Below are 17,814 nucleotides of genomic sequence, written 5' to 3' on the forward strand. Positions count from 1 at the left end.
TTTTATATTTCTAATTAACGTCTACTTATCACTGCAATTGAGTCTGACTCATTAGCAGCTCTAGAGGACAGAATAGAACTGCCCCATAGGGTTTCCAAGGCTGTAAATCTTTATGGAAACAGATTGCCTTGTCTTTCTCCCACAGAGCAGGCTGGTGGGTTTGAACAGCTGACCTTTTGGTTAGCAGATGAATGGTTTAACCACTGTACCACCAGAGCTCCTAATGAATGTCTAGATATTGATTATTTTCCAGAGCCAGAAGTGGCAGTTTAGGAGTGTTTTAGACTAGGTTATCTAGAGAAAGAAAACCAGTAAAGCTTATATATATAGAGAAAGGGAACTTTATCTTAGGAAAATGGCTCACACACTTATAGAAGCTGGCAAGTCCAAAGTTCTTGGATCAAATGTCAAGCTGGAGGCTTTTCCTGACTCATGCAGCTGCAGGGGCTGAGGAGCTCAAGGTTGGCAGACAGTATCCTGGCTGTTGACTCCAGCAAATGACGAATCCGAGATCTCCAGCTGAATGGTGGATTGCTCACTCACGGGCAGTTGTAGGCGGCAAAACAGAATCCTGATCCACAGAAGAGTGTCTCTTTTTCCAGGATGTCCATAAATATACTGGAAGCAGGCCACACCCCTAGGGAAACTCCCTTTCAATGGATTGGCTATTCAAAACATATACATCTGATCTTATCATTGGAACAACCCATATCACATTGCTTGAACCACAAAGAATTGTGGTCCAGCCAAGTTGACACACAGCTCCAACTATCACAAGTAGATACCCTGCTTTGACCAAATTTTACAGATAAGGCTGATGTCACAAGGTCTGCTATCCTCATTGTGCTGACCCCTTATGGGGTGCAGAGCCAGGCAGGCTGGCCCAAGAACCTCTGGACCCCTGGAGCATCATAAGTGGGGGCTTCTCAGAAAAGTCTGTATCTCAGCCCAGCTGTGGTAGACCTACTTCCTGCCAGAGCTTGGGGCTGAGCACAGAAAGGAGAGTAAGCCCCTGCCTTATACTGTGCATGCCAGCTGCCAAAGCCAGACTTCTTTTAGTTATTTGAATGGACCACAGCCAATCTGGCTTCTAGGCCTTTGGTATTGGTCTATCTTTCAGGAATACTAGCCCCCCTGTCTGCCCCCTGACCCTGGACTTTTCTGCTTTGCCAACCTAATACCATCGTTCTCCATATTTCAACCTACAAGTTCCTCCACGAAGCTTTTCTGATTCTGCCATGACCCTGCTCTTCTGCTGGGTCTGATGACCAACTGTCCTCCCAGAGGGTTCTGCATGTCTTACATCACAGCTCTGGGCTCCTGGGATGCCCAGTGTCTGTTTACTTGGACATCTGCCCCATTAGCTTATGGGTTGTACAAAGGCAACCTCAATATGAGCCCCGTGCCTGGCACTCAGAAGACACTTGGCAAGTAAGTTTGGATAAATCTCCTTCATGGCGTCCTTGTCCAGGAATGAACCAGTGTACAGCCTCTCAGCTGCCTACTGTCACTTGTGTCTGCCTAGTGTACACAACAACAGGGAGTAGGTGTGTATGGAAGATGTCAGGAAGGAGTGACATGGCACAAAGGTGGGGCCCTGGGGCAGCAAGAGGCGCAGCCCAGCTTTAGTAGCTGATTGATGACCCTGCTCAGGTAATGCACTTTAGTCCCATCAGGGGGAGATGTGTTGTAAAGAAATGGGTGTGTGTTGAAATTCAAGTAAGATCAGGTCAGGAATCAGTTTTGCTGTTTCTTTCTGAATTTACTCTTCATCAGGAATTTCTGGCTGCACACATGAGCTGTGTGCTTCACAGTCTTGATCATTTCCTGTTGCTGTAGTTGGAAACCCTTAGTTCTGTGAAATGAAAGAGATTTGTTGTTGTTGTTGTTGTCGTCATGTGCCATCAAGTCGTCTCCAACTCACAGCGACCCTATGTGCAACAGAATGACACGCTGTCCAGTCCTGTGCCAGCTTCACGATCCCTACTATACCTGAGCCCATCACTGCAGCCATTGTGTCAGTCCATCTTGTTGAGGGCCTTCTCCTCTTTTGTTGACCTTCCACTTTACAGAGCATGACATCCTTCTCCAGGAATGTCCCTTCTGACAACATGACCAAAGTAGATGAGACGAAGTCTGGTCATTCTTACCTCCAAGGAGCATTCTGGCTGTACTTCTTCCAGGATAGATTTGTTAGTTCTTTTAGCAGTCCATGGTACTTTCAGTACTCTTTGCCAACACCATAACTCAAAAGCATCTACTCTTCTTCAGTCTTCTTTATTCATTGTCCAGCTCTCACATGCATATGACGCAATTGAAAATACCATGGCTTGGTTTGGGCACATCTTAGTCTTCAAGGAGATATCTTTGCTGTTTAGCAGTTGAAAGAGGTATTTTGCAACAGATTTGCCTAATGCAATACATCTTTCAATGTCTTGACTGCTACTTCCATTGGTGTTGATTTTAGAACCAAGTAAATGAAGTCCTTGACAACTTCAATCTTCAACTATTGTGATGCTCCTTATTGGTCCAGTAATGAAAGAGATATCCTATATATATATATACATACATATAATTTTCTTTTCCTTGTTATCTGTTTCATGCAGTAGTTCAGATAACAACTACATAAATGTAGTATAGGTCTGGATCTTGCATAAAAACTCTAGGAAAAGTGCTGAGAGGTATCCTGGGAAAGTCCACAGAGATGTTGCAAAGTCACACCATTACCTCTATGGTAGACTTTTTTTGTAAGTTCCTTTACAACCTTTTTTTATTACAGAGACATCCTGATCTTGTGGAGGAGAATGGGTGAGCAGCTCAGCTCAAACAGTGCTTGGAACACATAAGCAGAAGGGCCTTGGTGTGGAAGAAGCATGGTCTACTGTGTGCATCAGTACTAACAAGAATGACATCACTTCTACTTTCATTCAATGGGTCTGCTCACAAAAGCACAGTTTAGGTGTGTGTGTATATAACTCTTTAATTGGTAGAAGGCAGTTAGGGATTAAGATAGACTTAGAATCAAATCTAAGTTCCATGACTTACTAGCTCTGTGATGTTTGAGCATGTCACTCACCCCTCTCAGCCTCCATTTCCTCATCTGTAAATAGGGGATGACAATCCTAGCCTCCTACCATGATGAAGAGAATGAAATGAGGCAAAATAAGTGCTTATCCCTAGGCCTGACACAGTATAGCAGAGGTATTGTTTTAGTTCAATTACTATCTAGAATCCCTAACATGTTGGAATTTAGATTTCAGTCTGTCACATGCTACCAGACACACTCTGGTCCCTATATTCTTTATTGTCTTCCTAGAGTAGAATCATCAGTGATTCTGATTCTGGGACTCACTGACTCTGACTAAAGGAAAGGCCTTTGGGAGAATATTCTAGCCACTCTCTGCCTTCCTTCTTAGGGAAGGCTCTGTTCTGTTTCAAGACCACTGCAACAATATGACCATGAAAGAAAGATGAATGTTTGGTGCAGTTCAGGGTGCAGTGCCTGGTTGGGTCAGGTGAGATAAGGACCTTGTAGCAAATGTGGGGGTGCTTCTGTATGTATCATCAGTTATTTGTCAGTAGGAGAAGGTTGCTGGTGTGTGTGTGTGTGTGTGGCCAAGAAGGCCTCATTATGCCTGGTGGGGGTCTGGGATTGGCCCAGATGTCTGATAGTGACTAAAGCTGCTGCTGTGACAGATGTTCTTTTGTTTAGAGATTCATTTTGGGGTATTCAGTACAAAAATTTGATGTAAACAGTTACTGCTCAAAGATTCATACACTTCATTAAAACCTCTTTATTAGCAATCTGATATAATGGGCAGATAATCCAGAGGCCTGGAGATAGTCATCTGTCACCAATTCAACACATTTCATCAGAAGAGGGTATGATAACTGGCTGTTGCAGCCAGCCTGTGGAGGTCTGAAGTTGTTCTCTGAGCTCCAAGGATCTAGAAGAAGTTGTTTATTGAAGTGTCTAAAGGGACCTCTTCTCTCCTCTATCTCATCCTGCTGGGTTTTGTGGCACACAAGCAAAATCCTGGGTAAGGAGACGTAGAGGGAAGGCAAGAGGCGCACCTGCCGTTGAGGCTCTGCCACTCATTTACTGTGACAACTTCACCTCCCTGGCCTTGCCTCACAGTCACACTATTACCTCTATGGTAGATTGTTTTGTAATTTCTTTACAACCCTTTTTAATGCAGAGACACCTGATCTTGTAGAGGAGAATGGGTGAGCAGCTCAGCTCAAACAGTGTTTGAAACACATGAATGCACCAAAAACCCCAAGCAAGTTGCCATTGAGTCAGTTCCAACTACCATGGGGGTCAGAGTAGAACTGTGCTCCATAGAGCACTCCACAGAGTTTTTATAGCTGTAGATCACCAGGTCCTCCTTCTGAGGTGTTTCTGGGGGGACTTGAACCACTGACCTTTTAGTTAGTAGCTGAGCATTTAACTGTTTGCACCAGTCAGGCAGCTTCTAATGCACCCAGGGTTACAAATACTGTGGGAAAGCTGCTGCACAGGCCTGGCTCTTCTAGGGCTTAGAAAAATTTCAGTGGAAACAAGAAGACCCATTGCTTATCAAATTCCCTTTATATTATGTGTTCAGGGTTCTACCTGTCTCTCACTGGTATTTTGTTCTGAAGAGGTCCTAGGGAAGTTTGAGGGATGGTTGGCAAATACAGCTATAATGCCCATCACTCTCACAAACATGCTTCTTCCTTCAGGACACCAGAACCTGGTTTGCTGGTTAATTCTAGAATTCTTTTTCCTTTTGTTTTTTCCATTGTGCATTTGGAATATTATTTTATTTCAAAGACTTTAGCAACTAGTTTTCTTAAACAAGAAAAAAGATAATTAGAATGAGCCAAAGTAGAAAAGGTATTGAAGAGTAAGATTCCCATTTAGTATATCTAGCTTTACAAAATCTTATTTATCTTGATGAATATTTCCATATTTCATCCCATTCTTTCTTCTATATTCATACATCAAATCATCGTGGCGTGACTTGTTCTAGTAAAGTGGAGCTGAAGGTCAAGACATTCAATTGTCCACTAGCCACAGGGACACTTTTTTTGTGTAACACCTGACTGGCTAAAAAATGGAATTCTGGATACAGAATCTATCAGGGCCCACAGTGGTCTTCACAATAATCTCATAACAGAAGCATGGCTGCTCAATTGCAAAATCCATATCCACCTTCACTGGTTCCCTCAGGCATATCCTTGGACTTGAGGAGCTGGTGGCAGATGTGTACAAGTGGCTTTCCATGTGTCAGAGCCTCCTTCCTGGAGTTGGGAGATGTGTGCTGGTCCTTAGCGTGAGGATTGGGCTCAGTATGGCAGTACTGGTTCATTGTGGGTCACCTTGACAAAGCTTATAGTTCTGCTGGCCTGGAAAGAAGCAGTACACAGTCATTGGCTTTCCCTTTTTGCCTCAGCCCAAGCCTACAAAAGGAGCTCTGGTGATGCAGTACCTAAGGCATTTGACTGCTAACCAGAAGGTTGGAGGTTCAAACCCACCATTTGCCCTGAGGAAGGAAGATGAGGCAATTTACTGCCTTGGAAACCCAATGGGGGTCACTGGGAGTTGGGATTGACTCAATGGCAGTGGGTTTAGTTTGGTTTTCAAGCCTATAAAGGAACCTAGAAAAGAGCCTTCATTGACCAAAATACTGCCTCCACCAACTTGCTTTCATGTTTAACATCCTAGAACTCTATCCTTATTTGTATTAAGGAAAAACCCCTCTTAAGGGAGTATCCATAAAGCTTTGATCAAGCACTGAAGGGGATTGATGGTTCAGTTCCTTTCTCTATGGTAAGGACTGGGCCCTGGGGACCAGGGAGGCAGAAACTCCAAAGCCATACAGGGCCTGGGAACTTTGTTCCCTTCTTGATCTCCCAGGATGAGGCTGCCCTTAAAAGGCTTATAAAAAAGGACTTGGTCACCAGGGTGAAGGTATTTCCTGGGGCCCTGTGTTTCAGTAAATTCTGGTATTATAAGCATTAAAGAGAAAAGTGTCAGAGATTTACCTGTGGGAGGTGAATCTAAGAGCTTCTCTTGTGTTCTTGGATTCCCCTTGAAGACTGTCTCAGTTTGCTTTAGGCTTATCTGATTTTAGTCCTGCAAGTCTCATGCTGGGAAGCCCCTCAGTTCCAGGCAAACCAGGATGTTGGTACTCTACCTTGAGGTGACCGGAGAGAGAGTTGGTCCTCACTGCTCACAGGGGCTGTCTGACCTGTGTTTGGAGCTATGACCAGAATCCAAGTTCCTGGCAAACTGTAGTTCCAAAAGAAGGGAGGGTGAGCCTGGGCCAAATGCAGGGCACTGTGTGGTAATGACAAGCCTCTGCTCTCAGATCCTTTCCTGAATACCCTGTGCCACCACCTTTTCCAGTCTCCCTTAAGAAGACGGCCACATCTGGCCTGACTCCCCCCTTCTTAGTATCCTGTCTCTCCTCTCTAGTTCTGTGTTAGGTTCTGCCACTCCCTTCTTAGCTTATCTGGTTCAAAAAAACAAACAAACAAAAAACACCCAACTCTCAGACATGCCTGTGCTCTTACTGTAGGCTCCCCCCCCCGCCCTTTTTTTTTTCCTGTGAAAGGTTTCCCTTCATCACTTCAAATAGCTGGTGGCTACCTGGGGCCTTAGGTGGGATGGATGTCTGTACGTAAAGGGACCAGGCTTCAGAGGGGGTATTGGCTCATATAGGAAGGCCCAGTTTCCCTTAGTATCATTGTCCTGGTTTCATGACTGTGAAGGGCACTAGCCCTGGACTCATCACAGAAGTAGCTTCCAGTTCAGAGTGGCTTGTAAGGAGCTCTGGTGGTGTAGTGGTTAAGAAATTTGGCTGCTAACTAAGAAGTTCATGGTTCAAACCCACCAGCTGCTCCATGGAAGAGAGATGAGGTGATCTGCTTGTATAAAGATTTACAGCCTTGGAAAACCAATGGGTGTCTCTATGAGTCAGAGTCTACTTGATGGCAGTGAGTTTTTGTAGGATGCTTAAGGCACTTGACTGCTAACCAGAAAGCTGGTGGTTCAAACCCATCAGCCCCTCCTTGGAAGGAAGATTGGGCAATCTACTTCCATAGAGATACCACCTTGGAAACATAAGGAGGGATCTCCATGAGTCCAATCGACTTGATGGCAGTGAATTTGGCTTTTTATACTACCATATAGTTCTTTGAGGTGGGGCTTGCAGAGCCCTTTCCTGTGGTAGCTGTGTTAAAAGCCCTGCTGTGAGGCTCCTCCATCTTGCATCTTTTGTGGTTTGCCCCTCTCTCCATATTGTGGGTACCCCATCCCAGCTCTGTCTCATCAGCAAAGCTGGGGCCTGTGTGTACTGCTGGTGCTAGCTGCTGCTGGGAGTTAATGATAGGGCCTAGATGGAGGATGTTTCAGGGTGGGGAGGGACACCAAGGTTTTTCTCTTAGAGTGTGGAGAAATTGCTGTGGGTAGAAAAAAAATGTTCCTATGACCTCAGAACCTGAAAACACGGAAAGCATCAGTAATCAAGACAGAAATTCCCTTGTGGCTCATGGCTGAGGTGGAAGATATAGGTTTGATAATCAAATCTCATCAAAGGGCCACTTGCAGGCCAGGCAGGCAGGTATATGTGTGTCAGAACCAGGACATCACTTCAGCCTGGAGTTTAATACCATTTGATGCAAGGGGACATAATGGAGTTTCAGCTAATACCTATAATTTCCAGAAAAATCAATTTAAGTGTCACAATCAGAGCATGGAATTAGAGTGAAGAAAGTGCCCAAGGAGCTGATAAGTGTCTTCAAAGGGAGCTGAGTTTTTCAGATATTGTATTTTACCAATGTGAGCAAAGGAAGCCAACAACTAGGATGTCTCTGGCTCTTCTTAGTGTTGAGTCTTGGACCAGGTCCTGAGACTCTGCCTGGAAGAGACTACGGAGAATATTTGACTGGAGGTTCATTTTTTTTTGTGGTTAGACTCCTTGCAGCAGGCACCTGGCCAGTAGGGAGGCTAGTTCCTCAGCCACGGAAGAAATGTATTTCTCCATTTGTGTGAGGAATGGATTCACTCTGGGCTGCCTCCAGTCAGGTCAGACCTCTTGGGAGGGCTCTTTCTTCACAGAGTTGGGGCAAGATAACAATGCTCAGCTCAGGTGTTGGAACTGGGAAAGTGGACTGTGAGGTGCACCACCAGCACTGGGCAAATGGTCCTGTAAGCTGGGTAGGAGCTCATGGCCTGAGATTTGCATAAAGGCAGTGGGAAACGAGCGAGTGCTGGGAGGTGTTAGTTTGACCTTCAAAACCTCTCCTACACACACACACACACAGACACACAGACACACACAGTAATAGGTTATTTTTCTTGGATATAGAAAGCTTAAAAGGAAAACAAAACAAAACAAAAAAACAAATCATACTCTTCCTATCCAGATAAATTCCTATTGATATTATTTTTAAAAAAGTATTTTTGTTGTTGAAATATACACAGCAGAACATACACCAATTCAATTTATACATGTACAATTCAGTAATATTGATTATATTCTTCAAGTTGTCAACCATTCTCACCTTCCTTTTCCAAATTATTCCTCCTCGTTTAACATACATTCACTGCTCCCTAAGCTTTTCCTACCTAAGCTTTCAGGTTGCTGTTGTCAATTTGAGCCCATATAAATATTTCTTTAAAAGAGCACAATGCTCAAGCAGACGTTGTTTACTAATTAGGCTAACCTATCTATCGCCAAACAAAACATTTGCAAGGTTAAAAAAATTTAACTACAGAAAGATAAAAGGAAAAATAAAAATCTCTGAATCTTCTTAACCTACCCTCTCCTCTAGATGTTCTTGTTAGGAGCTGTTGAGTTGTTTTGAGTCATCATGACCCCATGTGACAGTGTAAAACTGTTCCATAGAACTTCCTAGGCTGTAGGCTGCAGATCAACATGTCTGTCTTCCATGTTGCTGTTGTTATGTGCCGTTGAGTCGGACTTGACTCATAGCAACCTTTCTTGGGTTTCCAAGGCAGTATCACTGCGGAAGTAGATTGCCCAACCTTCTTTCCGAGGAGTGGCTGGTGGGTTTGAACCACCAGCCTTCTGGTTAACAGTCAAGTGCCTTAGGCACTATGCTACTATGGCCAACCTTTTGGTTAGTAGCCTAATGCTTAACCATTGTGCCTTAGGGCTCTTGTCTCTTCATATATATTTATTATTTTTTATGGATTCTCTTTGGGGAAAATCATACATATACTTGGCTATATAAATCTATGTATTCATTTTTAGACTCAAGAGATTATGCTTTTCTGCACTTTCCTCCCCCCCCCCCCCGGCAAATGATAATCCTGGATATTTTCTTTATCAATGTAGTTTTAGTACATTCTTTTTCATAGCTGCATAGTGGTCCAAGTATAAATATACTATAATTTTATTTAATCAGTGTCATTGGTGATCACTTTTATTGTTTCTAAAGTTTTGCTTTTTAGAAATAATACTGTAACGGTATATATATATATATATATATATATTTGTTGTTGTTGTTGCTATGTGCCATCGAGTCGGCCCTGACTCATAGCGACCCCTCCTTGGGTTGCCGAGGCAGTATCACTATGGAAGTAGATTGCCCAATCTTCCTTCCAAAGAGTGGCTGGTGGATATGTATCATATATATATATGTATCATATTTCTAAGAGAACTTTTGCAAGTTAGTCCAGAGAGTAAATTCTTAGCAGTGGATTTACTAGGTCAAAGGGAATATGAAGTTTTAATTTTGACAGACATCATTCTGTTGTAACCAGTATAATCAAGGGTATAGAAAAACAGGTAATCTAAAGTGACCAGCTGTATTTCATCCCCACCCTCCCAAACTAACTAGACATCTGTTATTCATTTTCCTTTTAAGTTGGGTTTTTCTTACTGATGAATCTTGATAAAGAAGATCTTTTGTTGTATATATTGACATATGTTTTCCATGTTTATTTGGTATTTGAACTTTCTTTTTTGCCATAGATATATTTTAATCTTTATGTAGTCAAATTTATCACCCTTTTTTCCTTTACAGCTTTTGAGTTCTAGGCTACACTTTGAAAGGTCTTAGCTTTAGAGTCAGGGTCAGAATTTTGCCTCAGCCTCTGACCAGCTTCAGGATTTACAAACCCTACTTCACAGGGATATTTGTGGAAAGAATTACAAGAGACAAGAGAGTGTGAAAGGTGCAGGTGCTTGATAGATGTGTATTAGTGGCTTCCGTAACAAAACAAACTGGGTAGTCTAACACAACAGAAAGGTATTCTTGTGGAGTTCTGGAGGCCAGATTGAAATCAAGATGTTGGCAGAGCTATATTCCCTCCAGAAACTCTAGAGGAGAGTCTTTCCCTTCCCTCTTCAGTGGCTCCAGGTGTTCCTTTGCTTGTGGCTACATAACTCCAGTCTCTGCCTCCATCACCACATGACCTTCTCCTCCTCTGTATCTTCACTTATAAAGACACTTGTCATTGGATTTAGGACTCACCTAGATAATACAAAGGAGCCTTGGTGGCATAGTAGTTAAGGACTCAGCTGCTAACAGAAAGGTCAGTGGTTCAAACTCACTAGCCGATCCATGGGAGAAAGATAGGCAGTCTGCTTCTGTAAAGATTTACAGCCTTAGAAATCCTGTGGGGCAGTTCTATACTCTCTCATGAGGTCAGTTATGAGTCAGAATCAGATAGCAATGGGTTTGGTTTTCTGGGTGGATAATCCAGGATCATCTCATCTTGAGATCCTTAACTTAATCACCTCTGTAAACACTCTTGTTCCAAATAAGGTCATATTCACAAGTTCTGGGGATTAGATTGTGGATATATATATATGTGTGTGTGTGTGTATTTTTTTTTTTTTGTGGGGAGTGGGGGGCTCACAGTTCAGTCCACTATAGATGGCATGCCTTAATGCAAAACTCTTCAACTGCCTACTGAAGTGCACTTTCCTGTCAGAACACTCTCCTAAGGAAGCATTTTTACTATCTGTAATTGAGTTGCTCTGGTAGGTGTGAGATTTTCCTCCTTAGTGGGCAGGACTGTGAACAAAGGGTCCAAATCAAGCCACTGAGGGAGATATGACTGAGAGAAAGCAGGTGTTTAGAGGGCTGAGATTGGAGGGTGGAGCAAGTAAGTGTACACTGTGCTGTTACCATTGGAGCCAGGGTCACTGTCCTTCCCTGTTCCCAGGCATTCTCTTCACCTCTGATCTGCAGACTTCTTGGTAGAAAGCTGGGGGTTATTTTCAGGGTTGAGGTGTGGCACTGAATCATGCAATAAAAGGTAAAGTGACCTCTGCCCTTTTCATGGAGCTTTAGAATGCAATTTGCCTGTGGGCCCAGGTCCTGGGGAAATTTTAGCATTTTCCTTATTGCTTGTGTTTGTGTATGTCCAGCCTATTGAGCTCTTTCTTAACTCTGCAAATCTGTTCTATACTTTGAATGTTTCTTTCTTTGGAGAGGCCCTGGACTTCCATTGGCTCAGACCCACTGGAAATGACCAGCAGGCCTAGGGACACTTGCATACGTTGTTCCTCTGCTGGGACAGTGGCTTTTGGATCTTGCAGGGAGCTGCAGGAGCTCTTGGCAGAGCTGTGTTGCTTAGTCTGGGGCACAGTATTGACATTGAAATTAGTTTTTTTAAGAAACGCTGGCAGGACAGTAGTAGATATGCTTTCACTGCTGATATTCAGGCCCATTCTCTCTTTCTGTCTCTCTTTTTTTTTTTTTTTTAATTTTTATTGTGATTTGGGTGAAAGTTTACAGAGAAAATTCATTTTCCATATAGCAGTTCATACACATTTTGTTTCATGACATTGACTGCAATTCCCCACAATATAACAGCTCTCTTCCCGCTTCCTTCCTATAGTTACCTCTTCCCTGTGTCCTTTCCTATGCATTCCTGTCCCCTGAGCTATCTCCCTGTGCAAATACGGCCCTTCCTATTTCCCACGGTTGGTTGTTCTAAGGATTGCAAACAAAAAAACCAAATGCACTGCCGTTGAGTTGGATCCGACTCATACCTACCCCTCCTTGAGTTTCTGAGGTGGTATCACTAGGGTAATAGATTGCCCAACCTTCCTTCCGAGGAGTAGCTGGTGGGTTTGAACCGCCAGCCTTCTGGTTAGCAGTTAACCTTGTAGGCCTGGCTATTGTTTGGCTGAAGATTATGCTACAGGTGTGAGTTCAATTCCAGGCCTGAAGGATGATTAGGGTCCATGATCTCTGCGGTTACACCAGTCTCTATCAGACCAGTAAGCCTGATCTTTATTTATTTATTTTTATGACTTTGAGTTTTCTTCCACATTTTTCTTCCTCTCTATCCAGGATCTCCAATTTTGATCCCTTTCTGAGGGGTTGGCAGTGGTAGCTATGCACTAATTCTTTCGGACTCAGGGTCATGTAGGCTTAGGTTCTCATCATTGACTAGTCCCTTGGACTAATTATTTCCATGCATCTTTGGCCCACTCTTGAGGTGCTGGTGTCATTTTCTATCATACCTTTTCTAGTCATACCTGTCAGGGAGGGCAAATGTGTTTATGGAGCTATTTCCTTCCCTTGGTTCGTTTTTACCATTGTGTATGAAATAAAATTTATAAAATCTTGACTTACTAATGCAGGAACACAGTAAGAATCAATCTATGCTTGGGTCCTTGGAGTGGTTAACTTTGCCTTTGTTAAAAACGTTTATATTATTGAAAATAATTTTTAATATCAGAGTAATACATAGATGAATACATTTTTATTTTTGGCAGGGAAAACATACCAACTAAGGCTGAAGTCTCTGACTAACTCAATCTTGGTACCTTTCCCACTTTCCCAGAGGATGTTATGGTTATCAGTTTGGTATATATCCTTTCAGAATTTTATTCTATGCATATGTACCTATGGAAAACTTGTAGTATTTGTGTGTTTAAAAACATGAGAGATAATATACTATTCATTGTACAATTTTCTTTTTTCACCAAACAAAATATCTTGTAAACCTAACCATCAGTACACAGAGATCTACCTTCTTTAAAAAACAAAAAACAAAAAAACTGCTTTATATTTGTGGTAGGCAGAATAATGGCCTACCAGTCACATTCTAATCCCTGGAACCTGTGAACATGTTATCTTATATGACAAAAGGGTCTTCCAAGTGTGCAATTGAATTCAGGGCCTTGTCAAAACCAAACCCACTGCAATTGAGTTGATTCTGACACATAGCCACCCCCGTGAAGTTTCCAAGGCTGTAAATCTACAGAAGTAGACTGCCTCATCTTTCTCCCACAGAGTGGCTGGTAGGTTCAAACCACTAGCATTTTGGTTAGCAGCCAAATGCCTTAACTACTTTGCCACCAGAGCTCCTTAAGTGCTTTGAGATGGGGAGATTATTTTCAGTTATCTAGGTGGGCCCAATAAAATCACAAGTCCATCTATGTAGAAGAAGACAGCATAGTGGGTCAGGGATATATGATGTGGGCAAGACCTGTTTTTGCTGGCTTTTAAAATGGAGGGAAGGGGGCCTCAATCTAGGGAATGTGCTGACCTTTAGAAGGTATAAATGACCTTCAGTTTACAGCCAGCAAGAAAATCGGGAACCTTGGTCCTATAACTGTAAGGAACTGAATTCAACTAATGATCTGAATGAGCAGGAAATGAATTTTCCAGAGCCCCCAGGAAGGAACACAGCCTTGACTTCCTTACAGTAAGACCCATACAAGACTTCTGATCTCCAGAATTAAAAGAAAATAAATTTGTGTTCTTTTTAGCCACTAAGTTTCTGATAGTTTGTTGTGGCAGCAATAGAAAACTAGTAATGGTGTTGCCTAGTTAGACTACACTCCTATTCAGCTAATCCTCTGTTCTTGATGTATATTAACTTCTTAATTCTTCACTATTACTCATGCGTGCTTGGAAAGGTGTTGCTCTAGGACATGGTCTTCTAAAAATATCTTTGAAGGGACCTCCCCTCCCCAATAAGAAATATATTTTAGGTAGTGTCGTAGACTGGATTCTGTAGAGAAATAAAACCAGTGAAGTGTTTTTTTTTTTTTTCTCTCTCTCTACTTGTATGTATATATAAGGGCACCTCAGAAGGTGGTGAGCTGGGTGTGTGTGGGGTGTTTGGAGGCACCTTTAAGGGCAGCCCAGAGGTGGTGAGCAAGGCACATGGGGGTGTTTGGAGGCAGCCTTTAAGGGAGGTCCAGAAGATGGAGAGGAGCTCTGGTAGCATAGTGCCTAAGGCACTTGACTGCTAACAGAAGGTTGGTGGTTCAAATCCACCAGCCACTCCTTGGAAGGAAGGTTGGGCAATCTACTTCCATAGTGATACTGCCTTGGCAACCCAAGGAGGGGTCGCTATGAGTCGGGTCCGACTCAATGGCACATAACAACAATAACAACAGAAGGTGGAGAGCTGGGGGTGCAGGGTTTGGAACAGCTTTAAGGGAAGCCAGGAAGTGAGAAGAGTGGTTTGGAACAGTGAAGACAGACAAACTTGTCTGTCAGTTTATTGTCCTTTGATGGCTTGCATGTTGCTATCAGGTTAGAGGCTATGCCACCAATATTGCAAATGCCAACAGGGTTACCCATGGTGGTATGGTTACTTACCCAAGTAACCATACCACCATGGACAACCATGGTTACCCAAGTTTCAATGGAGCTTCCAGGCTAAGACAGACTTGGAAGAAAGAAGAGGCCATCCACTTCTCAAAGAATTGGCCAATGAAAACCTTATGAATAGCAGTGAAACACTGTCTGATATATTACTAGAAAAGTATATGGATAGCCCTGAAACATTGTCTAAGATAGACTGATGGAAGTTGAGGCCATCAGGTTGGAAGTCACTCAAAATACAACTGGGAAAGAGCTGCCTCCTCAGAGTGGAGAAAACCTTAATGATATGGATGGAGTAGAGCTTTTGGGACCTCCAATTGCTGATGTGGCACTACTCAAAATGAGAAGAAACAGCTGCAAACATCCATTAATAATCAGAACATGGAATGTATGAAGTGTTAATCTAGGAAAATTGAAGTTGTCAAAAATGAAATGGAATGCATAAGGATTGATATCCTAGGCATTATTGAGCTGAACTGGACTGGTTTTGGCCATTTTGAATCAGACAACCACATGATTTATTGTGCTGTTGTTGTTGTTATGTGCCATCGAGTTGGACCCAACTCATAGTGACCCCTCCTTGGGTTTCTGAGGCAGTATCACTACGGAAGTAGATTGCCCCATCTTCCTTCCAAGGAGTGGCTGGTGGGTTTGAACTGCCAGCCTTCTGGTTAGCAGTCAAGTGCCTTAGGCACTACGCTACCAGAGCAAGGAATGACAAAGAGAAATGGCATAGCATTCATCATCACAAAGAATGTTTCAAGATCTCTCCTGAAGTACAGTGCTCTCAGTGATAAGATAATATCCGTACGCCTACAAGGAAGACCAGTTAATACTACTACTATTCAAATTTATGCACCAACAACCAAAGCCAAAGTTGAGGAAATTGAAGATTTTTACCAAGTTCTTCAGCCTAAGGCATTTAAAACTCACCAGCCACTCCTCGGAGGGAAGGTTGGGCAATCTACTTCCATAGTAATACTGCCTCGGAAACCCAAGGAGGGGTCGCTATGAGTTGGATCTGACTCCATGGCACTGTTTTATTTTTTTCCCCTGCAGCCTGAAATTGACCAAACATGCAATCAAGATGTGTTGATTATCACTGGTGATTGGAATGCAAAAATTGGAAACAAAGAAGAATCACCGGTAGTTGGAAAATATGGCCTTGGTGATAGAAACAATGCTGGAGAACGCATGATAGAATTTTGTGAGACCAATGACTTTTTCATTGCAAATGCCTTTTTTCAACAACAGAAACAGCGGCTATACATGTGGACTTCGCCAGATGGAATACACAGGAATCAGATTGACTACATCTGTGGCAGGAGACAATGGACAAGCTCAATATCTTCAGCCAAAAGGCCAGGAGCTGATTGTGGAACAGACCATCAACTGCTTGTATGCAAGTTCAAGTTGAAGTTGAAGACAATTAAAAATGTCCATGAGAGCCGAATATGACCTTGGTTATATCTTTCCTGAATTTAGAGACCATTTAAAGAATAGATTTGTTGCATTGAACACCAATGACCAAAAACCAGAGGAGTTGTGAGGTGACATCAAGAACATCATCCATAAGAAAGCAAAAGGTCATTAAAAAGAGAGGAAAGGAATAAAAGACCAAATGGATGTCAGAAGAGACTCTGAAACTTACCCTTGAATGGAGAGTAGCTAAAGCAAAGGGAAGAAATGACAAGATAAAAGAGCTGAGCAGAAGATTTCATAGAGCTGCTTGAGAAGACAGTCAATTATTATAATGCAATGTACAAAGACCTGGAGTTAGAAAACCAAAAGGGAAGAACACACTTGGCATTTCTCAAGCTGAAAGAGCTGAGGAAAAAAACTTAAGCCTCAAGTGCAATATTGAAAAATTCTATGGGAAAAACATTGAATGATAGAGGAAGCATCAAAAGAAGATGGAAGGAATACACAGTCACTGTACCAACAAGAATTGATTGATGTTCATCCATCTCAGGAGGTGGCATATGATCAAGAACCAATGGTATTAAAGGAAGAAGTCAAAGCCATATTTGTACCCATTCCAAAGAAAGGTGATCCCACAGAATGTGGATATTATTGAACAATATCATTGATATCAAATGCAAGTAAAATCTTACTGAAGATAATTCAAAAATGGTTGTAGCAGTATATTGACAGAGAACTTCCAGAAATTCAAGCTGGATTCAGAAGAGGATGTGGAATGAAGGGGTATCATTGCTGGTGTCAGATGGATCTTGGCTCAAGACAAAGGATACGAGAAAGATGTTTACTTGTGTTTTATTGACTATGCAAAAGCATTCAATTGTGTGGATCATGACAAATTATGGATAACACTGAGAAGTATGGGAATTCCAGAATACTTAATTGTATTAATAAGGAACCTGTACATAGACCAGAAGGCTGTCATTCAAACAGAACAAGGGGATACTGCATGGTTTAAAATCAGGAAGGAAGTGTGTCAGGGTTGTATCCTTATTCAATTTGTATGCTGAGTAATCTGAGAAGGTGGATTATATGAAGAAGAACATGGCAGCAGGATTGGAGGAAGATTCAATAGCAAACTGTGATATGCAGTCAATACAAGTTTGCTTGCTGAAAGTGTGGAAGACTTGAAGCACTTACAGATGAAGATAGAAGACTATAGTCTACAGTATGGATTACATCTCAATATAAAGAAAATAAATATCCTCACAACTGGGCCAATAAAGAGATCACAGTAAATGGAGAAAACATTGAAGTTGTTAAAGACTTCATATTACTTGTTTCCACAATCAACACCAATGGAAGCAGCAGTCAAGACATCAGATGATGTATTGCATTGGGCAAATCTGCTGCAAAAAACTGCTTTCAAGTGCTGAAGAGCAAAGATATCTCCTTGAAGACTAAGCTGTGCCTGACCCAAACAATGGTATTTTCTTTTTTTAAAATTTTCCTTATTTTAAGAGCTTGTTTTACATTCAACGTTACATGCACATTTAGTTTCACTCCCCATTTATCATGTCCAACCCTAACCCAGTCTTCTCCCCTCACTACCCTGTAACCCTCCCCCTGTGCCCCTCATATTTATGCACTCCTGTTTGTCCTGCATTTCCTCAGTGTGAATGTTGGTCCTCTGGTGCCATGTGGTCTATTGCCCTAAGGGATGTACTACCATAGAGTATGTGGGTATGTCATCCTGGGTTGAGTGGTCTACGTGTATATCTTGTTAACTATTGGGCT

Source organism: Orycteropus afer, unplaced genomic scaffold, assembly GCF_000298275.1.
Source record: "Orycteropus afer afer isolate SDZICR_OR568_19922 unplaced genomic scaffold, OryAfe1.0 scaffold00112, whole genome shotgun sequence".
Taxonomy (NCBI): Eukaryota; Metazoa; Chordata; class Mammalia; order Tubulidentata; family Orycteropodidae; genus Orycteropus; species Orycteropus afer.